This window comes from Carettochelys insculpta, chromosome 11 (assembly GCF_033958435.1).
Source record: "Carettochelys insculpta isolate YL-2023 chromosome 11, ASM3395843v1, whole genome shotgun sequence".
In the NCBI taxonomy this organism is placed as follows: Eukaryota; Metazoa; Chordata; order Testudines; family Carettochelyidae; genus Carettochelys; species Carettochelys insculpta.
The window spans coordinates 15,134,699-15,160,115 of record NC_134147.1 but is presented as its reverse complement, the minus strand read 5'-3'; the positions used below and the strand labels follow the sequence as shown (position 1 = coordinate 15,160,115).

Sequence of the window (25,417 nt, the reverse complement as noted above, 5' to 3'; positions counted from 1 at the left end):
TAAACGTCTACTCGGAACACCTGCAGTTATCTTCCACATCCACATTTCACTGAGGCTGTAGCTGTGCCCTGTTCCTGTCTCCACAGTTCCACACCTCCCCTCTCCTGTTCAGTGTGCAAACAGAAAAGGAGACTTACTGGGCAAAAATAGGCCAGTATTATTCAATAAAGCCTCATTAAGAACCTGTGGCCTAAAGGGGGGGACCCCACTAGCTGTGCACTCTACAGAGGGCCAGGCCTGCAGCCATCACCCAAACAAGAAATGGAAATTCAATACAAACCACAGCTGACAACTATACATTTGTGCCTCTCCAATATGCCATTACTGTCCATGTTAACACCCCTCACCTCTCCCCTTCCATGAGTCACCTAAGAAATAGGCTGACCATCCATTCTGCATTCAAGACACTGGGATGGGGGAGGGCATCCTGATTTGTTTTGTAAAGCAGCTAATTGTCTTGTACTTTCAGGAGGCTGCCACCCGCTTCCCACAGCGGCACTACTGCCCCCCAACTTCCTCCTGCTGTGGGAGCTGGGAGCTGAACCTGTGCAGCAGCCACCCAGCTCCCTCTGGCTCCCCCACAGCAGCACAGCTGCCCCCCAACTTTCCCCCACTGGGGGAGCTGGACCCAGCCACGGCTGCCCCACCCCCCAGCTTCTTCCAGCTGGGGTAGCCTGGAGGTCCCCAGCTTCCTCCGGTTCCTCTACCATGGTGTGGTTGCTCCCCAGCTTCCCTTGGCTGGGGCACAGGGAGCCAGACCCATGCAGCAGTGCAGCTGCTCCCCAGCTTCCACCGGCCCCCCCCGCAGTGGTGCGGCTGCCCCCCAACTCCCCCCATGGGGGGAGATGAGATCCAGACCTGCACTGTGGCTGTGCCCCCAGCTTCCCTCCACGGGGGGTGGGGGGAGCCAGAGCTGGACCCGCACAGCAGCACGGCAGCCCCCCTGCCAGCTTCCCTCAGCCGGGGGAGCTGGGAGCTGGAGCAGCAGCATGGTGGCCCCCCAGCTGATGGAAGCCGGGAGCTTCGCTGGCAAGGTGACAACCCCCACAGGGCAGCCACTGCCTGACTCCCAGACAGGGTGACCACCTGTCCCATTTTGGCCAGGATGGCATCATTCCCCTTGTCCTATATTTGGGCGGAGGAGATACGGGCACCCTACTAATAAATCCATAGTGTTGGAAAGGATAAAATGCTATGTCTGTCTGCTGGGGGTGGGGCAGAAGGAACTTATTAAACATGAGAGAGATTAATCCCATGTTTTGCACTTCATATGGAAATACACCACCTGCAGAGTTTCCTTATGCAGTACAAAACATGGGATTACACCCTTGGTTTTTAAAAAATCATGTGCACTAAGGAACTTAGAACTCCATGGAAATTGACTTTAACTGCAGTATTTTTCATTACGGAGTCACTAGCTGATTATTACTAACTGGCAGCTTTAAAGTGGGATCCCCAACTTTGGTCTTCACTAGTTTTCTGCTACTAGAATGCCAGTCTAGAGAGGTAAGACATGTTTTTTCTCTTACAGTGTTTTCTAACAACACAAACTGCTCTGAGCTGAGCAGGTGTCTGCTCAGCCATCCAGGGAGTTCTAGAAGAAAGACAGATACCGTGTTTATAAAATTATATATTACAAAATCCTTCCAATCTGAATGCAAAATTATTTGCCAAGGGAGATGAAGTAGGGGGTAGGGTTGCAATCCAAGCTGATATAGTTCTGCCAACAACACTTTGTCATGTGGACTAAGACTCAGATTCAAGATTTTCCTATCCTTCCACCTTAAACCTGTTTTTTTCAGTTCAGTCATACTCTGGCTCTAACTTAGATCAGGACTGAAATCCAAAGAGCCAAATGAAGAGAGTTCCAGTCTTGCCAACAGAAAATGCCATTTCAGCTCCCTCCTCTCTCGGACTCAACATAGACAAAATGTATCTTGGACCACGTGAAATCAGACACAACCAAACTGCCTAGAGCCTCACTGATGGGAAATAAACACAGACTCCCAGTATTTCACTTTCGCGCAGTCTCTTACAGAAGTGATTAGGAGTGGACTAAGGCGGAGGCACTGAAGAAAACCTCAGATACGTCTCGCTTTTTCAGAATGTGTCCCAGAGGATATCAGCCCTGCAGAGGACACCATTCTCCCCACAGCTGCAGGTGATAATGGCAGAAGCCAGAACAAATGGATGCATGGCCCTTTGACAGACAAGCAGCTTCCCATCACACTGAGGATATTATGTTGGAGATCAATCAGTGTGAAACCTGGCTGTTTTGCACTAGCCCTCTGGACTAGGCTGTGGAAACCAGCAGAAAATAATTATAGTGTCCTTCCCTAGCATTTCCGTCTCACCCCAAAAACGGCTTCTAAAGGAAGGAAGCACTAAAGAGACCTGCAATACTCACTTTAAGCTGCTTTTGGGATTAAGAGAGCCTACTCAGATACCACAGGGTCTGCCCAGAAGCTGAGAGATGATAAACTGCCAGATGCTGGAAACCTAATCCTAAAAGAAGAGAAAAAGAAACAAAATATTCAGCAGAAGCTGAAAAAATCTCCTTCTGTGCCCCGTAGATGACTGGAACCCAGCATACCAGCTGGACCTCCAGGAACCCTCCCTCCTAATAAATCACAAAGCTCTCTGCCCACAGCTGGGGAGAAGTAACCAGCGTTATGGGCAGGCAGCAGTAGATTCCGATTTATGCTGCAGTCACAGGTGAAAATAACATTTATTTTAGTTATTGACCCAGCACAACTCCCTTTGTTGGGGGCCAGGATAGGTGGTGAGGGGGCTGCAATACAAAGATATCTGTAAGATACCCTCCAATGGATCTACCTGACCCTCTAGCTTAGTGTCATCTGCAAATTTGCTGAGGGTGCAATCCATCCCCTCATTCAGGACATTAATAAAGATGTTGAACAGTACTGGTCCTAGAACAGGTCCTTGGGGCACTCCACTTGAAACCATCCACCAACCAGACATTGAGCCATTGACCACTACAAGGTGAGCTCATCTGTTAAGCCAGCTTTCTATCCATCTTATAGTCCATATATCCCATCCATACTTCCTCAACTTATGGGCAAGTATGTTGTGGGAGACTGTCAAAAGCTTTGCTAAAGTTAAGGGAGCTATGGATTTAATATGCAGCAATCACATCCCATAACACAACCCATAACACAACCCATAACATCCATTGACTTCCCCATGTCCACAAAGCCAATTACCTCATCATAGAAGCTGATCAGATCGATCAGGCACAACTTGGCTTTGCTGAATCCACATTGACTACTCTTGATCAATTTCCTCTCTTCCAAGCACTCAAGAACAGATTCCTTGAGGATCCCTTCCATGATTTTTCCAGGGAATGAGGTAAGGCTGATAGTGTGTGGCAACACACTTCACAAGAAACATTCAAACAAATAGCTGAAAATACATGTAATATGTGCTAGGCCCCAGGATTCAGTATGATACCTAACAGGGCAGGTCAAGTTTCAACTCTGAAATAGCTGTGAACTCTATTTGCCACAGATATGGGTGAGTCTTACAAAAACTGTAATTCAGTAAAAACAGACTGGACGTTCCCCCTTCCTAGCACCACCCAAGTGCAGGGTCAGGTGAGAGTATGATAAACATTCCACAGAATCTGACAAACAGTCCAGAAATATTACAGGAGGCAGCTAGATGGGATGGAACAGACTGTTTGCCCTGCAGGACAATATTATTATGAAGAGGAATTACTGGGGACACTGTTAGACAGTACTGAGTGAGGCAGAGTTCAGTGACTGCACAGAAGTAATTGTCTTGAATTTACATTTTAAAATTGGCAAATGAATTTCATGTCTGTATCCAGAGCCCTGTATACATACACAAAAACACATACATCTTCCCCCACATGCTCAGGAAAAACACCTGAAGGAATGCTAACGCCCAGTCAATGATAGATCATCTATTCGGTCCTACGAAAGCCTCATACAACATCTGAAGGTGAGCAGATGATAATACAGGGACATCATGGTAGGTCACCCATTAAACTGGACCATGATGGGGCGCTCATCATAAAGTGAGATGAATAAAAGGAAATATTAGCATCAGCTGAGCATCTTGTCCTGTACCTGCCTGCTAATAAGTCATACATAAGGATAAGCTTACATCACAGGTCACAGATCCTGTGACTCATTTGAGAAACCTCTAACATTTTCTGCTTCAGTCTTCAGACTACTGTGGCCAGAGCTGTCAACCAGAGTAGGGGCCCTGTAGTTTTGAGCCATCGTGGTGGTGGTGGTGGTGGTGGTGGTTTCCTCAGGTGACAACTGCCAATGGTGGTAGTGCATGCTGAACTTCCCCATCCTGCAGTGAGGCTTGGATTCTCATCCCTTGCCCACTTGGTCTTTAGTTGTCCCCCACATCAGCCTCCATCCATTATTTTTAGTAAAAATCACAGCGAGGTCAAAGTCTTCCATTAATTTTTGTTTATTGCCTGCGACATGCCCAAGACTTCTACTAAAAATAACCATGACAAAAGCTTGATCTTAGCCCTAATGTCCCATGACCCCAGTAAGATTATTAATTCACCTCCCTTCCATCTTCCAGCAAAATCAGTATTGTTTTATCAGTAGAATTTCAAAACTGACTTGAGAAACCGCACACTCCAGCATGTTCCTACATGCTCACATCCCCTCAGAGGGTGAGAGAGAGAGGAACAACAGTGAACTCAATGGAAACCTCATCCCTATTTGACCTTCAACCACCTTACAAGTGCTTTGTACCATCAGATATTGGTGTTGGTCATTACAGAGGAAAATAAATTCCATCTGATCAGGAATGGAGCATTACATTACCCACAAGCAACATGTTTTAAGCAATGTTCTTCTTACAAGTGATTACAGGGATCTTTGGAAGAGCTGTCAGGCCCTTTTCCTTAAGGTGGACAGTGAAATGCCTATATAAAACCATTCTCATCATATTAGAAGTGTTTCTCATCCCAGCTCACCCTCTGCTTCCAGTGAATTATAGAGAGGTATGCTGTGTTCATATTCAAGAAGTGATTGCTGCATATTAAATCCATATCTCCCTTTCTATATCCAGAGTGGGGCCTTACAACCTAGAACATAGGCCCAAAGCTACAGGCCTGAATATTCCCAGAATTTCTTACACATAGACTTTACTGACTTCTGCTGAGGACACCAATCTCCGGCAGCAGAAGAAGGTTTTTAAAGGACAAAATCTACATTTTCAGAAACGTGGGAGCCTTGTTGTATGGCTGCATGTCCCAATACCGTATCCTTAGGAAAGAGTGTGCTGATCCCAGAATTACCTGCTGAATGAGGACTAACATGCCTTTGTAATTACTGAAGATTGTTCCTTTGGAGGGAAGAAGTAGGTGAGGGACCAAAAAGATGAGCAAAATTTACTGCAGATGCATGGACTGGTCCTAGCCCTGAACCTAAAAGAAATGTAAACAAAATATTAGTTGCAGCTGCACAATTATCCTTTGCTGTTCTGATGTGTAAGAACTCCTCCTCTTTCCTTTAACTCTACCTACAGAAGCATTAGTATTTAGTATTTATCTTCCTTCTCTCTTCACGTAAATCATATATTTTATCAACAGAAAATTGAAAGCCAATCTACCCAGAGTGGTGTATTGAAAGGAGTCGGCATGCATCCACCTGTGATGGAAATGTATGGTATGTTCATTATCTGGTATCACTATGGAAAAATCAGACAATAGATCTGAAAGTGCCTGAAAATAATATTGCACTAGTAGGTAAAGCAAAGAAGGCTGTGAGCAGTGCAGATGCACATGATGAATCTAATAGTTAGCTGCAAACCACATCTAAAATAGGGTCCTAATGAGTCTCTGAGGCACTTAGAAAAAATTGTAGACAAAGGAGAGATTTCTCAGGGGAACCTAGGCATTCAATTACACAACAGTCAAGGAGTAAAAAGGAGATATGATACACCATAAATTTATCCAGAACTAATTAATAGCCTATCTCTGAAAGTTTTAAGTGGCCAACATGGTCAACGTAGATTCTTTGGGTTAACTGTGGTGTCCCAACACTCACCATTCTCCCCCAACATCTCACACACATATTAAAATGTCTGCAGCACAACATTCTTTTCTTACCAACAAACTGTCATTGATTCCATGTAATCCATGATCCACATACCTTAAATGGATAAAAACAAGAAACATTTACAATTGGGCTATCTTCTGTACCAGTGAAGGGAGAGGACCTAACAACAGAAGTAAACTTCCTAAAGAAGTAAATGAGGTTCCTAACACTGGAGACATTCAGCTTAGATAAGTATATTTTCCATCATTTCATGGTGCAGATCACTTTTAAGAGATCTTTTTTCAGGCACTTACCTCCTCAATACAACTATCAATGGTTTCACTCTGCAAGCAACCCTGATGATCCATATAGGCAGAGAAGCACTAAGCTCTATGGTGGGATTAATACAACAGAGAATCCTAAACAATGCAAGGGGTAGGAGTGGATGATCTACTATATCCCATTAAATCTTACTCACCTGGGATCCCAATAATAGTTTCTCACCATTACCGTCATCATGTCTCATTATCACCATCCTTTGTAGAAGCAAGATAGATAGATCTGATGGTGATTGGTTCAATATAAACACCTAGTGCCACTAGACAGACAGAAGATTGTAATTGACACTGGAAGAGAAGACTATTTTCCTGGTTGCTCATGAGCTCCTTAATGAAAAAGGAGAGAACTTTATTAACTAATGTCATGATCTCTGCAGCTAGCTTCGGCAGTAAAACTCCATCCCTATCTCATACGATTGTCATATTTAAGGGAATTTCCAGTAGAAGCACCTAGCAAGCTAAGGCACTAATGTGGTATTTCCTTTAGGTTGAGTCCAGAATAAGGACTGTCGACATGAAAAAGTGGGCTGAAACTCTTCTGATCCCACAACTTAATACAGAAGTAGTTCACACAGTTCTATGACACTGGAAAGGAGAGCCAAGAATCACTTACTTCTAGCAAAGGCCTGCATGCCAAATCTTGAATCCAATATAGTAACAATTTCCAGAATAGCTGCCATACAGCATAGCATCGACCATTTTTTGCCAATGTCAGATGCGTATTGACTTGAGTTCAATGACAGCTGTCCTTGAGTCAGGTGATATCATAATGAGGGATGGGGTTCAAATCCCATTAACCAGGTGTTAGCTCTGGAAAAGTGCAATGCACTGGCTGTTAATTATGTGCGCATTTCTGCCTCTCCTGCTTAGGTGTTTGTGATTATTTTGCTCTTTTTAGGTACTAGATTAGAAAGGGTCTGTCTATGAAGCAGCCTTATTCTGAAATAACACTGCTTATTATAACAGCATATTTTGAAATAATGCTGCTACACAAAACTGCATTTTGAAATAACACTTAGTTATTTTGAAATGCAGCCTTTACACACATAGGCTGTGTCTACACTAGCAAGTTCTTTTGAAAGATTTTTTGAAAGAAGGGGGCTCTTTCAAAAGATCCCGTGGGGCATCTACACATAAAAAGTGTTCTTTTGAAAGTAAATTGAAAGAATGTGGTGCTCCTTTCGAAATTGCTCTGCCTTTCCCATTTCAGAAAGAGCGTCCCATTTCAAAAGCAAACATGCATAGATGCTCCACAGGCCCTTTTTTGCCGAAAGAGCAGATCACTCTCTCAATCTGCTTTTTTGTGTGTGGCCGTACTCTTTCGAAAAGACATTCTTTTGGAAGATATCTTCTGGAAGGGCTTCTTTCAAAAGATCGCCCTAGTATAGATGTAGCCAGACAGCCTATTTTGAAACAGAGCCATTGGAAGCACTATGACTTATTTTGAAGTAGGCATTATTCCCTATCTTAATAGCATCTATTTCAAATAGCTATTTCAAAACAGGTGCTATTCCTCATGAAATGAGGGTTACCAGTTTCAAAATAGGGCCACTATTTCAAATTTATTTTGAAATAGCAGTTGCATTGTATAGATGCTAGCACAGTTATTTCACAATAACTGTGCTGTGTGAACCTACTCACAGGGAATAAAAGCCCAAACATTAGGGAGAGCTGATGGTAATGCTCTTTTAGTTCAAATGGCAGAGGCCTATTTTTTTAAACTGATACTTCTCAGACCATACTGACTGCTAGCTTCTGTGGTGACCACGTGCATTCAGCCATGGAGGGGTGTTATTGTAGAAAGGATTATATGCACTACTGTACTATAAGGTGATGGCTACAGGAGGAGAATGAGGGTCAGAAGAGAGAGGTTCTTTTTGTGGTTCTGCCACTGATTGATTATGGTGTGTAGAAATTATTTAAAATCTCAACCTCATTGATAGAATGGAGTTAATATTTTAAGCCACCTACTCTCTTCTTTCAAGGTGAAGGACTTGGACCCTCTGTGAAGCAAGGCATTATAGGTCTGATGTTTAAAATTGTTTAGGTACCTAAAGATGCAGTTAGGCACACAGTAGGATGTTCAGAAATGTCTATGTGCCTGTTTGCATCTTTAGGGACCTAGGTACTATTCAAAATCTTGCCCTAAACATAAATAATTTTGAAAAGCCCTAAATTTCAGATATTACAGCAACAGGTGTGATCCCTTCATCCAAGGCTCTCGGCATCATCATCAACCAAAGGCTCAGTCCCTGTTGGTGTCCTAGGCCTCCCTCACTATTTCCTGCCATCTTTCCCTGTCCAGTGTGGAGTGGCTTAGTTTCTGTAGACTATATCATCTACCCATTCTTTGAACCTTTTATCGTCACCCATGTATCACATCTATACAAGATGCTGCTGAATACACATTTTCAAGACACTCCTAAGCTAATCGCTTTGCTTTTCTATATCTTATCCATCACCTTCAAACTCACTCTTGCTTTCGCTATCTAGTTGCTATTTCCTTCTTACAGTCTAGGGCTGCGTCTACACGTGCACGCTACTTCGAAGTAGCGGCAGTAACTTCGAAATAGCGCCCGTCACGTCTACACGTGTTGGGCGCTATTTCGAAGTTGAAATCGACGTTAGGCGGCGAGACGTCGAAGTCGCTAACCCCATGAGCGGATGGGAATAGCGCCCTACTTCGACGTTCAACATCGAAGTAGGGACGTGTAGACGATCCGCGTCCCGCAACATCGAAATAGCGGGGTCCTCCATGGCGGCCATCAGCTGGGGGGTTGAGAGATACTCTCTCTCCAGCCCTTGCGGGGCTCTGTGGTCACCGTGGGCAGCAGCCCTTAGCCCAGGGCTTCTGGCTGCTGCTGCTGCAGCTGGGGGTCCGTGCTGCATATACAGGGTCTGCAACTAGTTGTTGGCTCTGTGTATCTTGCACTGTTTAATGAAAGTGTGTCTGGGAGGGGCCCTTTAAGGGAGCGGCTTGCTGTTGAGTCCGCCCCGTGACCCTGTCTGCAGCTGTGCCTGGCTCCCTTATTTCGATGTGTGCTACTTTGCCGTGTAGACGTTCCCTCGTTGTGCCTATTTCGATGTTGGGCTGAGCAACGTCGAAGTTGAACATCGACGTTGCCAGCCCTGGAGGACGTGTAGACGTTATTCATCGAAATAGCCTATTTCGATGTCGCAACATCGAAATAAGCTATTTCGAAGTTGGGTGCACGTGTAGACGTAGCCTAGATCATGTTAAGTTGTTTCCCAGATACATGAACTTCTCTACATTCTCTAGTTAAATCCCACCTACACTGATCTTCCTTCCTATTTCCTTATCTCCAAATACCATTGTTTTTCTATTACTGATGTTCATAATAAGTGTATTGCTTCCTCTCCTTGTTTAGCACCTACACCATTCTTGCTAGCTTCTCTTCATCTTCTTCAATGACAACTACATCATCCACAAACCTCAAGTTGTTGATTTTCATCTTATGCACAGATATCCCTTCTACCTCTTCCTTGTTCTTGTCTATCGCTGTCTCTAGGTGCGTGATGAAGATACTCAGCAATATCAGTTCTCCTTGTCTCGTACCTCTATTTGTTCTCAACCATCTTCCCATCTCTCTGCATGTTCTCACCACTGCCTCCGCATTGTTGTTGATATCCTTCAACAACTGTATCAGTCTGATATCTACTCCGTACGACTCCAACACCACCCAAGTCACTTTCTGATCTATACTGTCAAATGCCTTCTGAAAACGGACGAAACAGTTGTAGATGTTCTTGTTCTTTCATCAAGCTTTCTCCACTGTCAATGTTATGCCAATATCTGCTGTGTGGTACTTCTATCATTCCTGAATCCCGTTTGTTCTTCCACTAGATGTTCTTCTATCTGCAATCTCAGTGTCTCCATCAGTATCATCATCAGCACCTCACCTAGATCACTTTTTAGGGCAATTGTTCTGTTGTTTTTGCACTCCAATGCACTTCCGTTCTTGAGTATTGTCACTAGCACGGATCTTGTCCATTCCTCAGGTGCCTCCCCTTCTTTCCATGATACATTACATAGTCAGTGTGTTTCCTGAATCGTAGTTTCTCTGCCGTATTTGATCATCTTGCCCATGACATAGTTTCCAGGGCTTTTGTTGTTCTTTAGTCATTTCACTGCTCATTCTACTTCCTCCTTTGAAATATCAGTCTCGCTGTCAATGCTCAGTGGAGATATATCGTTCAGTTTTTTGATCAGTCCCTCTGAGACACTTGGGCCCAACCGTGCTTTGTACAGATTGATGCAATACCTCGTCCCTCACTGCACAACCTTTTATTTGTTCACGAGCACCTCATCATTCTCATCTTTAATTGCCATCTGCTTTAGCTGCCACTTCCTATTAAGATTCCCGATCATCTTATATGCCTCCCTAGTCTTACACTCACCATAATACCTCTCTATGGCTATGTCTACACTAGGACGCAATGTCGAAGTAGCCTATTTCGAAGTAAGAACTTCGAAATAGACTACTTCGACGATTATCGTCTACATGTCCTCCAGGGCTGGCAAATGTCGATGTTCAACGTCGAAGTAGCGCCAGGGAACATCAAAAAGAGCTGCCCCGGAGGGAAACGCAGAGCGTCCACACACACAAGCCCCCTATTTTGAAATAAGGGGCCAGGAAAGCCCACAAACCGGGTCACAGAGCACACTAGCCCTTCTGGGGCAGCTGCAAGCTGCTCCCTTAAAGGTTCCCTCCCAGACACACTTGGCCTGCACTGCACGAGCAGCCCTGTGTTGGTGAGACAAGCCTTGCAGACCTCGAACCCGCAGACATGGACCTCCGGCAGCAGCTGGAAGCCCTACAAGTTGTCTCCCGTGGAGCAGGCGCCCTTCTAGATGCTGCCTGGGCAGCCGCCCAGCAGCTTCTGGAATGGGAGCCCTCCCCAGGAGCACCAGGAGATGCCCCCAACCATCGGGCCCGCCTCACCCTCCCCCACCGACTCTGGAGCTACCCCTCCAGCACCGAGTGGTGGGAGCACCTGGTTATGGGGGAACGGAATGATGACTAGTGGCTGTGGAACTTCCGCATGAGCCGGCAGATCTTCATGGAGCTCTGCCAGTGGCTCACCCCTGCACTCAGGCACCAGGACACCCGCATGCCGCGTGCCCTCCCCGTCAAGAAGAGGGTCGCAATAGCTGTCTGGAAGCTGGCCACTCCAGACAGCTACTGCTCCGGGGGACAGCAGTTTGGAGTGGGAAAGGCCACAGTCGGGGCTGTCCTCATGGAGGTAAGTAGGCTGGGGCTGAACTCCCTGCTGGGGAGCGGGGCCTGGGTGAGGGGGGCCTCAGGAGGGGGGCTTGGGTGAGGGGGGGTCACACTCTGCAAACCCTCACAGGCACCCGTGTTCCCTCCCCACAGGTGGTGCGTGCATTCCATGCCCTGGTGCTGAAGAGGGTCGTCCGAGTTGGGGACCTGGATGCGGCCGTCGAGGGATTTGCCACCATGGGATTCCCCAACTGCTTCGGAGCCCTTGATGGGACCCACATCCCCATCTGTGCTCCAGATCACAGTGGTGGCCACTATGTCAACAGGAAGGGCTACCACTCTGTGGTCCTGCAGGCCATGGTCAACAGCCGTGGCCGCTTCCAGGACATCTACGTGGGCTGACCCGGCTCTACCCACAATGCCTGCATTTTCCGGAATTCGGCACTATGCTGCTGACTGCAAGCGGGGACCTACATCCCCCAGAGGGAGATCCCTCTGGGGGATACCACCACCGTACCCCTCTGCCTTGTGGCGGATGTGGCATACCCCCTCCAGCCCTGGCTTATGCGGTCCTATACAGGCCACCTCTCTGACAGCCAGAAGCACTACAACGCCCGCCTCAACCATGCCTGACAAGAGGTTGAGCGAGCCTTCGGGCACCTGAAAGGCCGCTGGCATTGCCTCCTGGCACGCCTAGACCTGGGCCTCCCAAACATCCCCCAGGTTGTGGAGGCCTGCTGCACACTCCACAACCTGGTGGAAAGCAAGGGGGGAGGCCTTCGTGCAGGGCTGGGCACAGGAGGCCGCAACAGCCTACCCCCAGCCAGCCGCCACCCCGAGCCGCCAGGCCCACCAGGATGGGGTTCGGGTCCGGGAGGCCCTAAGGGGGTACTTTCACCAGGGGGCCCAGTGAGCAACCCCCCCCTCCGGCCATCCCTGCACCCCGCCCCAGCACCCACACCTCACCCTCACCAAAAGCACACAGGACACAGGTTTTGGGAAAAATAAAACTGTCATTATTTACAAGAAAAACAAAAATGTCACCTCTTTTTGGCAAATAAATAATAATATTAGCAAAAAGAACAGATTAATGAAAATAATAACTATGTACAAGTGGGGACATCTCTACAAACTATAATTGGGGGGTGTCAACTATAAATAACTATATACAAGGGTGGGGACAACTATTTACAGGGGGGAGATGTGGGCAGGCTATCCATCAGCCCATCATTCTGGGGCAGGGGGGTGGAAGGGCACGACCCCTGCCGTGTCTGGCTGGCTGGTCCCCCTCTCAGCCGGGGTCCCCGGCGAGGCTGGCTGGGGGCCGGGAGCACGGGGAGGTATGGCCAAGGTGGGTCCATGGCCCTGGGTGGCTCCTGCTCTGAGGAGCTGGTGGGTGGGGCAGCAGGCGGGATGACAGCAGGCGGGACATCAGCGAGCAGGGCGGCGGGGAGGGCAAGATGGAGGACATTGGGCGGAGGCAGATGGGCCACCAGCTCCTCAAGGGTATCGGCCACCTGGCTAAAGGTGGCCATGAACTCGCGCCAGACCTCCTGGCGCCAGGTGGCCTCCCGCTCGTCAAATTGGAGCCTCTGCTCCATGAGGTCCGCCTGGCGCCGGAGGGCAGCAGCCACCTCCGGGTCGTAGGTGGTGGTGGTGCGGCGGTGTCATCCCCGGGAGTGTACCCGGACTGGGGCAGGCAGTGTCCCCGACAGCTGGTGCTCCGGTGGTCTGGGAGGGCTGTCAGGGATGATGGATGGTGTGGCTGCAGAAATAGGGGGAAAGGGGGGAAGGGAGGCCATGAGTACCCAGCCTTGACCCGTGGCCCACCCCCCATGGGCCTGTGTCCCCACCCCATCCATCCCCCATTGGTGCGTGCAGTGATCCTGTGGGTGGCCCCTTCCAGTGGTCCTCCCCTCTCCCCTCCCACTGGGGGTGGGGCATGGCACTGTCCATGGGTGGAGGTGCTGCTGGGCACTCGTGGCTGTGGCACCGTCCCTGTGCTGTGGATTGCCCGGGCCATGTCAGGCTGGGGTGTTGTGGGGATGTGGGGGGCCCCCGGTCAAGTGGTGCCCCCGCCCCGTGCTCAGGGGGTCTGTGCCCTGTGGGGTACATACTTGATGGTGCACTGCCAGGCTCCGGAGATGCCCATGAGGCAGACACCTGGCTGGAGCTGCGGGATGGCAAGTCCAGCACCAGCTCCCCCTCCTCACTGGACCACTCCGTGGCTGGGGTGGAGGGTCCCGGCTGTAGGCGTGCGGGGGGCAGGGCTGGCCTCTGGTCCTGACCCTGTCTCCGAGGCTGGCTGGGGCTCATCAGCCGTGGTGTCAAGGGTGGCTGGCGGGGAGGATGTGCCCCGGGGGCCCAGGATAGCCCTGAGCTCCTGGTAATAGGGGCAAGTGGCGGGGGCAGCCCCAGACCAGCTGGCTGAGTCCCGGGCCCAGGTGTAACCCTGCCACAACTCCTTGACCTTGCTCCTGACATGGTCAGGAGTGTGGGCAGGGTGACCCCAGGCAGGCAGGCCCTCGGCCAGCCGGGCAAATGCCTCCGTGTTCCGCCATTTGCTCCCCATGACATGCAGCACCTCCTTCTCCCCCAGAGCCCCAGCAGGTCTCGGAGCTCAGGGTCTGTCCAGGAGGGGCCCTGCTTCCTACCCTGCCGGCTGGAGGCCTGGGAGCCCTGGGATGGCCTGGAGGGGGAGCTCTGGGGGTGCTCGTGAGGCTGGCTGGCTGCCATGATGTCCCTCTGGCAGTGCAGGGACACCACGTGGCAGGGCTGCTGTGTGCACGCTGCCAGCTTCCTGCTACGGGGTTTCTGGGTCCCTGCAGCTTTAAGAGCCGCTGAGTGCTGAGACCATAGAGCCCCGCAGGGGCTGGACAGAGCATCTCAACCTCTCAGCTGATTGCCGCCATGGAGGACTCCGCTATTTCGAAGTAGCGGGACGCGGATCGCCTACACACACCCTACTTTGACGTTCAACTTCGAAGTAGGGCGCTATTCCCATCTCCTGATGGGAATAGTGATTTCGATGTCTCGCCGCTTAACGTCGATTTCAACGTTGAAATAGCACCTGGCACGTGTAGACACGATGGGTGCTATTTCGATGTAGTGCCGGCTACTTTGAAGTAGCCAGCTAGTGTAGATGCAGCCTATATCTTCACACTGCTCCTCTAACCATTTTGCTCTATCCTTTCTGGCTGCTTTCTCTACCTCATTGTATTTCACTCTATATTGCTGTTCTGCCCTCTTGGAATCATCCCTTCTGATCTTCAATGCTTTCTTCTCTTGGACCAACTTCAGCATCTCCTGCATAATCCACTTCTTATTGATCTTCCCTTCTTCTGGAACAGTTTGCTCAATTGCATCTTCTGTTGCTGTGGCTAACCCTTCAACTCTCTTACCTAGGTTTTTCTCTATGCCTGCATTCCTAATCTTCTCTTTGAGTGCTGCTCTGTGTGCGTTCCCTCTTACTTCCTCACCTAGCCTTGCCATGTGTGTTCTTTAATTAAACTGTGTCTTATAATTCCTCTTGAGTTTATCTTGATGTTTGCAATCACTAGACTGTGGTGTGAGTCTGTATCTGATCCTTGGACAGCTCGGCACTGCTGTACTGAGTTACCCATCTTCTCCTTATCAAGATCATAGCTATGACGTTCTGGGACTTTCCATCATTTGATTACCATACCCACTTCCTACAGTCCTTTTGTTGGAATTGTGTGTCTCAGATCACCATCTCGTGCTCCATAGCAAACTCTAGTCATTTCTCGCCTGGTTTGTTTCTTTCTCCATATCCAAAGTTTCCCGTGGCTCACTCCCAACCTTAGTTATCTGTTCTGACTTTTGGGTTCCAATCTCCTCCAATGAGCAACACATCTCTCTTTGGTATCTCCTCCAGCATCTTTGTTAAGTCTTTATAGACTAGATTGATCTCTTCTGCCATACTGTCTGACATGGGTTCATACTCTTGAACAACTGAGATGTTAAACGATTTTGCTTTGAATCTCTCTATCATTCTTGCACTCATAGGTTTGTATCCTAACAATGCTCCTCTAGCTCTTTTACTAAGAAGGAATCTGACTCCTGCCTCAGGCTTCGTTTCATTCCCTGACCAAATGACTTCCCAACCGCACCTCTCCTCCGATGCTGTCCAAAGCATCTCCGCCAGTCCAAGGATAACGCAGAAGTAGCTCGCCATCTCCTTTTGGAGCAGCTCTAACTTTCCAGTCATCCACAGTGTCTGGAAGTTCCACATTCCAATGGATAGTATATGCGTTAGTTGTCATTTTCTTTCAATAGCCAACGTATCACCCAATGCCATTTGCTCGATTGGTGCCTTGGACCTTGTTTATCTGGGTGATGTCTGAGCTGGCATCTTTCATCAGTTAGTCATACTGGCATCAGATTTCATTCATATTGTTTCACGATCAGTGCCTCAACACTCATCTGACCAATCCTCCTCCTTTATACTTTTGGCATGCCTTATATTAAATAAGTCACATGACACTTTTCTGATGTAGGAACTACCAGTATCTCCAATTATATTGTGGTGGAGTGATTGAAAGGGACCCACAACAAGTTGGTGACAGTTGGGAATGGACCCCAAGTCCTGAATTTCACACCTCTGCTCTTTTTCTGGAACACACTGATAAGATAATAAAACATTTCATACTACAGCAGTTTCACTGACTATATTTAGAAACAAAGCTGCTCCATGGATGTGTTCTTAGCACATACATAAATACATAAAGCTGTGATAAAGAGCATGGTACAATTATCTCAATTTCCGTTGGTCATTTTTCAATTCACTCTAAATTCCTACTTACAGTACTGTATGTGAAAGATTTCCATAGCAAGAGTTTTGCCTGTTAAAGTCCAAGATCTGCCAATGTATCACCACAAAAGAGGGATTATTGTAATTTGAACATTTCTTTAAAAGAGGCTGCTAGTTTGTAGTGGTGTGCAACCTTTTTTCAATCATGATCCCCATATTTTACTGCACTTGTGTCATGATCCCTGAAATAGCGAGAAGAGCCATTTTTTCAAATTCAGTTACGAAATCAATACTTCAAGTGCCGCAATGCCTGTGAATACAAGACAGTCCTCACTAAATAATGTCAACCCATACTTTTCGTTGACCTTATTTTAAGAATAGCACATACACAATGACTTGTACCAGTTAGAAAATTAAGTTATCCCCATCGCCAGGCTTTACCCACCTCAGCCCCCAACATCCACCCCATCCCCAAACTTTACCCCCCATCCAGCAAATCCACCCTCCATCCCCAGGCTTAACCTCTATCAGCCCCACGTGCCTCCATCCTCAGGTTTTACCTGACTGAACGACAAGCTTCCCCTGCTGCTCCCCTCACCACCTTCTTCTCAGTGTGGCTCTGGAAGGGCAGGCTTGGTCATCTCTCCCCCTAGCTCTCCTGCAGCCTTAGTTCCTTGTTCTTCCGGCTTCCTCTTTTGGGGCTCCCTGCTACCTCTGACTCCATGTGCAGTTCTGGAGGCTGCTGCCTCTTAAACAAAAAAACTAAATCCAATTTTAACTGTGGGCTTTGTTTAAGCAGCAGCAGCCTCCAGAGCCGCAAGTGGAATCAGTGGAAACCATCCGTGACCCCCAAGGGGTTTGTGATCCACGGGTTGCGCACCACTGTTATAAATGATCCACTTTTCATAAAAATGCATTTTAAATAAGTTCATGATTACAAAGTAAGCTAGGTGAAAAGAAACATGCAGACTGACCACGAAGCTTCTAATACGACCTAATGGAAAATCTAACAGAGACAGATCAAAGCCAGGGGAGAGACATCTGAATTCAAAATCAGAAAGAACTTGTTTTAATAAAAGCATCTGAATGCAAATCTGTTCAATTGGAGCACTGTGTACTGTACGCCCTTACCCTGTTTCACCATCTACAGACTTAAATCAAGACAAAGCCCAGCATTCCAAAAGAAATGAGAACTCAAGAGGTGCATTAGTGGCAATGTGCGTGCTTGGGGTAATTAAAGATCTGAGAGTCCCAGCTAAGCGTCTCTGTCCTAAAGGAGACATCTGGGACTGGTGGCTCACCCCCTCAACTGTTCCAGAAACCTGGAGATGCATGATCCTGCAAGGGCTGCACACAGGTTGTTGATGTTTGTTACCATGGAGCTGCTGTCACAGAGGTTTCGCAGTTGTTCTAGAAGCTGAATGGTGATCAGCCGCTGGAAGAAAGGGACAGCTGCAGGTGGTCTCTTAGAAGGCTTTCCTGATGAGATACCATGGAGGCTTTGGGAGAAGCACTTTCCTGCCCAGTATGCTTGGAGCTGTTCACCCCACCAGTGCTGGTCCTAACTTGTGCTCACAACTTCTGCAAGCAATGCCTGGAAAAGATCCTCATCCGCCAGAACTGCAATCATGTTAATGGACAGTTCTGCTGCCCTATGTGCAGGAAAGTAAGTAAAAATGCTCATTTAATCTCTGTAGTCAGAGCACTTCTCTTTAGTTATGAGACAATGGTCTGCCCAAGCTTTTCCCAACTGTAAGGACACACTGACAACTTGAAAGGAGCTCTAGGCCATACCTAATTTATGTGAAATGGAGCAGATGGCTGTGACCCCTCTGACATCTATTAAATTGGTGCAGCCCAAACAGACAGCAGACAATGTTCTAGCCTGATCCAATCACAAGAAGCTGACAGGAAAATTTTTAATTTTTTTCAGCAAATGTTGTTTAAATTGTTGGCAAAAAATGTTTTAAAAGGAAAGACATGCAACAAAGATACACTGGAACATTTGCTATAACTTATCAGTCTTTAAATATTCCCATGGATTTTAATCAAACAGCATGTTCACTTGACTTTGTTTTTTCAAAATGTGCCAGACTTGTGCTTCTATCACATGCAAATTAGTTCCTTCTCTTGCATTAATTTAGAATGTAACAATCATTAATACTCCCAGGGTCTTATAGAATACATCTGCACAGCAAAGTTATTCTGAAATAACCGCAGTTATTTTGAAATAACTTTGCTAGCACCTACACAAAGCAATTGCTATTTTGAAATAATTATTGGCTTATTTCAAAATAGGTAAACCTCATTCCACAAAGAATAGCACCTACTTTAAAATAGCTATTTTGAAACAGGGGCTGTGTAGACAGGGAATAGAGTCTATCTGGAAATAAGCCAAAGTGGCTGTGTCTACATGGCAGCTCAACGTCAAAAGACCAAAATCGAAATCTAGGAATCGAAATCCAGGCTTTCAAAAGCTTGCAACCACACACCAAAGGCGGATCCCAGGTCCGACATGCTCTTTCGATATTCTGCTCTGTTCTTTTGAAAGGGAGCATCCACATGGCTACGAGTGCTCTTTCAAAAGAACAGAGCTAGAGATGCCGCAGATGGTGTTGCAGGGCTGCCAAGTCCTTCCAGGGCCTGCTATCCACCACTTCCTTAAAGGGCTCCCCCAAACACCCCTGCCCTGCACGAGCTGAGGCCTGCTGAACTGCCAGAAGCAACGCAGACCCCAGTGCAGCATCACCATGGTGGATGAGACCCTGCTCCTGGCCCTAGATGCAGAGATTGTCGACACTGTGGCCCAACTCACCTGCACAGTCACCATGGCCATCCCCTCCTCCGTGGGAGACAGGTCAGCCCCCCCCCCCAGGGACATGGACCCCCCAGTCTGCATCTTGTCCCCTGGCACGCCAGTGCCTGTGGAGCCACCCCAGCAGTTCAGACTGGTGGGAGTGGCTGGTGCTGGAGCAATGGGGTGATGCCACATGACTGTGAAACTTCCACATGAGCCAGGACACCTTCCAGGAACTCTGCCACCAGCTGGATCCCCCACTGAGGCACCAGGACACCACCATGCAAGCTGCATTCTCCCTCGAAAAGTGGGTTGTGATTGTGATATTGAAGTTGGCCACCCCAGACTCCTACCGCTCACTGGGGCATGAGTTTGGGGTGGGCAAGGCCACTGTTGGAGCAGTTTTCATGGAGGTAAGCTGGGCCTGGGGCACACTCCCACCATGGACAGAGGGGAGGAGGCTCCTGGGCCTGGGGACCCCCAGGGGCTGCTAGGTGGGAGGGGATTCAGGGACCCTCAGGGGCTGCTAGCTGGGAGGGGGCTCGGCGACCCTTGGTGGCAGGGGGCTGGGAGGGTGCTTGGAGGCGGGGCTGGTTTGGAACATCTCGCTGTACCCTCACGAGAGTGCATGTCCTCCATCACATGCAGGTTGTCCATGCCATAAATGTGATGCTCCTGCATCGGGCTGTCCATGTCAGGGATGTGGATGCTGTTGTTGGGGTATTCGCATTGCTGGGGTTCCTGAACTGCTTTGGCGTCATGGATGGGGAACACAGCACTGGCCACCATATTAACCAAAAGGGATACCACTCCATAGTCCCTCAGGCCCTGGTGGATCACAAAGGCTGGTTCCGGGACATCTACGTGGGCTGGGAAGGCCGAACCAACAACGCCCGGGTTATTTGCAATTCTGGCTTGTGTTGGCATATAGAGGCTGGCACCTTCATCCCCCAGCGGGAGCTGCCAGTCAGGGACACCACCATACCACTCATGCGGTCCTATACCAGCCATCTCAGCCCCTGCTGGGAGGCCTTCAACAACTGCCTCAACCAGACTCAGCATGTGGCTGAGCGGGCCTTTGGGTGCCTGAATGAGCAGTGGCAGTGCCTCCTTGTGCACCTCGCAGTCGGGGTGCCAGGTTGTCCTCCTCCAACTGGAGGTGCTGCTTCACCAGCTCAGCCTGGCAGAGGCTGGCAGTGTCCTCCCCCATGCGCCGCTGCAGTCTCTGGCTGCGGGTGCAGCATGGTGGTGCTGCTGGAGGCACCTGTCCTCTGTCTGCTGCCTCCAGGGGGCTCTCTGGGACCAACGATGGCACTGGACTGTGCAGGCCCTCGATTTCTGCAGCTGTAAGGGGAGACAGATGGCATCAGTCCCCAGTTGAGACCCCATAGCCCCCCACCTCCCCAGGACCCCATACGCCCCTGCTCTCCCCTGGGGCCCAAACAGGATGGGCATGGCGTCCATGAGGTGTTGGGGGTGCACAGGGGTTCCCCCCGGGTGGGACCGGCCACAGGTGTGGCCCAGCCCTGCCTACGTCTCACTGTGCATCTGGCGTCCGGAGCTGTCCACAGGCCCGGGTGCTAGCTGGCACGAGCTGGCATCATGGGTGTGCCAGGGGCCACGGTTGGCCAGGATGTCTGGCCCTGGACCACTGGCATCTGTGTCTCCCGCCCTGCCAGCAAGCATGCATGCCCCACTGTGGACTTACCAGGGTCCCTAGATGACCTCCGGCGATGCCCAGCTCCCCATTGCCTGGCTGGACAACCACAAGGGGATGTCAATGATGAGATCACACTCCTTGCTAGACCAGTCATGGGTGGTGTCTGCCCCCTGGCTCGGGCTGTCTGGTCCCAGCTCCTCTAGAGCCTCTGGCTGGGGCTGGTCTGCAGACATGTCCAGGACCACTGGGGCTGGGGTGCTGTCCCAGGTCCCCAAGATGAAGCGGAGCTAGCAGTAGTAGGGGCAGGTAGAGGGCCCTGTCCCTGAGCGCCTGGCCTTGTGTAACCTTGACAGAGATCCTTCACTTTGCTCCACTCTTGATCCAGGGTCCGCTCCAAGCAGCCATGGCTCATCAGTCCCTGGGCCAGATGAGTGAAGGCTGCAGCATTCCTTTGCTTGACCCCCACCTCCCTCAATACCTCTTCCTCTTTCCATAGTTGGAGGAGGTCTTGGAGCTCAGGCTTTGTCCAGGAGGGGGGCCCTTTTTTCTTTTCTGGGTGGGTTCCTGGCAGCCCCGTGAGAGCTCTGAGGGAAGGCCCTGGGGCTCTGGAGGCTGCCGGGCACTGGCCATGTGCTCTTTTCAGTTGTTGGGGGCGGCTGAGAGTATATGCTGTAAGCAGCTCATGCTATTGCTACTCCCCTGCTCTCAGCTTCCCGCCATGGGCTTTCTGGGTCTGTGCGGCTTTAACAGTAGCTGGACACAGGGATCATAGAGCCCCGATGCTGGAGGGAAGGGCGTCTCTGCACTCCAGCTGGCCAACACCATGGAGAACTCCTCTTTCGAAAGAGTGGACCATGGTGCGTCTACACGTACCTTTTTTTCAAAAGAGTTTTTTGAAAAGGGGTACTCTTCCCAGTATGGGATCAGGGTCCGGCTTTCGACATCTGAGCTGCGTTCCTCTGATTCTCTTTCAAAAGAGCACATTGCATGTGTAGACACCCCCTGTGCTCTTTCCAAAGAGGGCCTGTCTTTTTGAAAATATGTGCACATGTAGACACACACAAGCTGTGTCTACACATGCACGCTACTTCGAAGTAGCGGCACTAACTTTGAAATAGCGCCCGTCGCGGCTACACGCGTCGGGCACTATTTCGAAGTTAACTTCGACGTTAGGCGGCGAGACGTCGAAGTCGCTAACCTCATGAGGGGATCGGAATAGCGCCCTACTTTGACGTTCAACGTCGAAGTAGGGACCGTGTAGACGATCCGCGTCCCGCAACGTCGAAATTGTGGGGTCCTCCATGGCAGCCATCAGCTGGGGGGTTGAGAGACGCTGTCTCTCCAGCCCGTGCGGGGCTCTATGGTCACCGTGTGCAGCAGCCCTTAGCCCAGGGCTTCTGGCTGCTGCTGCTGCAGCGGGGGATTCATGCTGCATGCACAGGGTCTGCAACTCGTTGTCGGCTCTGTGTATCTTGTGCTGTTTAGTGCAAGCGTGTCTGGGAGGGGCCCTTTAAGGGAGCGGCTTGCTGTTAAGTCCGCCCTGTGACCCTGTTTGCAGCTGTGCCTGGCACCCTTATTTCGATGTGTGCTACTTTGGCATGTAGACGTTCCCTCGCAGCGCCTATTTCGATGTTGGGCTGCGCAACGTCGAAGTTGAACATTGACGTTGCCGGCCCTGGAGGACGTGTAGACGCTATTCATCGAAATAGCCTATTTCGATGTCGCCACATCGAAATGAGCTATTTCGATGTAGGCTTCACGTGTAGACGTAGCCACAGTGAGTCCAATGGCTGTATTTCAAAACAGGCTCTATTGTGTGTAGACACTCTATTCTGAAACATCTAAGGGCTATTTTGAAATGCATTTTGTGTGTTGCAGCAATATTTTGAAACAAACTATTTCTGAAAAATCTCTTCTGGAATAACTTATTTCAAAATAATGCTGCTGTGTAGACATACCCATAGACTTTAGCAAGTTCATTCAAGCCCTGTTTTAAGAGTCACCATTTGGTACCATTAGTCACATGAAGCAATGCTTTACTTCTCAAGCGGTGCCAGTCTGAGATATGGTGACAATAAATGGTCTTAAGTTTTTACACTGTTCTTACTGGAACGAACTCCCATTGACTACAGTGATGTTTTGTCCAAGTAAGACTGGAGGACTGCAGGATTGAAACCTCAGTCAAGCCTACAGGATTTAGCTCTCAGTGAGGGTTTTGACTTTAAGCATTAACAGAAGCCCTGTGAGTGTCTTTGCTTAAACATCCGGGGCTAAATTCTGTATGTGAGAGCACACAGGCAGTTCCTTTTGGTTCCAAATGTAGGTTTTGCACTTACTAATTCAATGGCAGAATTTGGACCACTAATACTCTTGAGGCTGAGATTTATAAGGTATATATCAAGAGGAAAGTGTTGCTTAGATCTCATAGCTGCAGTATTGTATTTCAGTAAAGAGCAAATATAAACCCCATCTGTAGAATGCTGATGCACTATTTCTACATGACACAGATACCAGAGAAGCAAAACATCTCCTGCATCTCTCAAACAGTATGTAACAATTTCTCTCACTTTTTAGGTCATATATTTGAGGGGCAGAGGAATAACTGGATTACCGAGAAATATTCTGGTTGAAAGTATACTTGAAAAGTTCAAGAATGAACTTGAAAACATTCATGCCCAGGAACAAAAGCAGCTATCCCAAATATGTGAAGAACACGGGGAAAATATGAATTTGGTATATATTTACGTATTTCTTATTTTTCCCTTATTTAGTTGTTAGTGGACTGACCCACACTGTCTGGATCTGGGCGGGCGGGAGATGGGGGAAGGCAATGCACTGTCCACCAGCTGCTCCCCGCGGCTGCCCCAGGGCAAAGAAGGTCCTCAAACCCTGCCCACCCGCTGCTCCCCAGGGTGGACTGAGGGCAGCGGTGCACCACTGCTGCTGGCCTCTCCCAGGGCTGGCCTGGGTGTGATGAAGACCATGCAGGCTGCTCGCTGGTGCTTCCTGTGACCAGCCCAGGTCAGCAGGGCCATGGGGCAGTCAGTAGCTGCTCCCCAGAGCAGGCTGAAGTGGCAGGGGACATGCTGCCAGCCAGAGAGTGATCACTGGGGCGCTTGCTGTCCCCCTGTAGTCACTTATAACTGTCCCCTATGCTTGCTGCACCCTGTGGTCATGCATGAGTATAACTGCCCCTACTCAGACCCCCTCCCTTTCTACTTGATATGACATAATCACATTCCACACGTCCCATTATCTTAGCACAGCCAAACCCTGACCTTGTTTTAAGTTATGATAAAAGAAAGCCGCATACCAAATTTGATGGTCCTAGCTCTTACCATTTAAGAGGAAACAAAACAGCAGTCATGTAGCACTTTAAAGACTAACAAAAGGATTTAATTTATTATTTGTTAGTCTTCAAAGTGCTACATGACAGCTGTTTTGTTTTGTTAAAATACAGACTAACATGGCTTCCTCTCTGTTACCATTTAGGGGGAGCTCCTGAACAAACGGACCCAGGCATAGATGGGCAGGCAGATGCACATTTCATATATATATATACACACACACACATATATATATATATATATATATATGTACACATACTACCAGCACCTAGCAGCTCCAGCTGCAGGACTGGATGGGGGCAGGGAGCTGTCTCAGTACCACCTCCCCTTTGTTTTTTTTTTAAATAAAAAACATACTGTATATCTACCTAGCTATCTATTTGCACACATATCTTGTAAGTGTTCAGTCTTCAATTAATCAAAATTAACTCTATTGGTTGGATATTTGAGCAGAACAGTTGTATTTTAAATAAACGAATCCTTTATATTCTGTTCAGTGACCAAGAAGCCACACAAATTTGAATTTTAGATCACAAAAACATAAGTAAAGGAGAATACTACCATTTGAATTGCTTCTTTCCCACATGGATTACTTCCATCTAGATGAGGAGTCTAGTTGGTGGTTTACAGCTGCAGAAGTCTTCATGCATCACAAAGTCAACCTGTGGAACTCCTTGCCACAGGATGTTGTGAAGTCCAGTACTTGAACAAGATTCCAAAAAGAACTAGATAAATTCATGGGCGTGAGGTCCATCAATATTTATTGGCCAGAATGGCTAGGAATGGTGCCACTAGCCTCTGCTGCCAGAGCCTAGAAATGGGCGACGGGGAGGGATCACTTGATGATTATCTATTGTGTTCGCGCCCTCTGGTGCATCCAGTATTGGCCACTGATGGAAGACAGGATATTGAGCTAGATGGACCTTTGGTTTGACCCAGCATGGCTATTCATATGTAAGAACTGTCAGCCATCTAATTAAATTCATAAAATCAGATTCATCCTGAAAACAGAGAAAGAGAAGTTACTCACCGTAGTAACGATGGTTCTTCGAGATGTGTCCCCGTGGGTGCTCCACGATAGGTGTTGGGCTCGCCCCGGCGCGGCAGATCGGATCTTTCCAGCAGTTTCTGCCGGACCGCGCATGCGCCGGCGAGTGCCGCTCCCCTGTGCGCTCCCGGCCACATGCGCGATCCGGTCCCTGCCA

General features: G+C 48.8%; 1 long non-coding RNA gene across 1 annotated transcript in view; it reads right to left on the bottom strand.

Moving 5' to 3' along the window:
• The window catches only part of LOC142019150 (uncharacterized), a 55,058-nt gene that overhangs the window by 7,440 nt on the left and 22,201 nt on the right, over positions 1-25,417 (bottom strand). The window contains exons 2-4 of the long non-coding RNA XR_012646999.1: positions 6,128-6,170; positions 5,315-5,443; positions 2,408-2,505 (exon numbers count right to left, since the gene is read on the bottom strand). This is a non-coding gene — a long non-coding RNA (uncharacterized LOC142019150). The remainder of the gene's footprint in view (positions 1-2,407; positions 2,506-5,314; positions 5,444-6,127; positions 6,171-25,417) is intronic.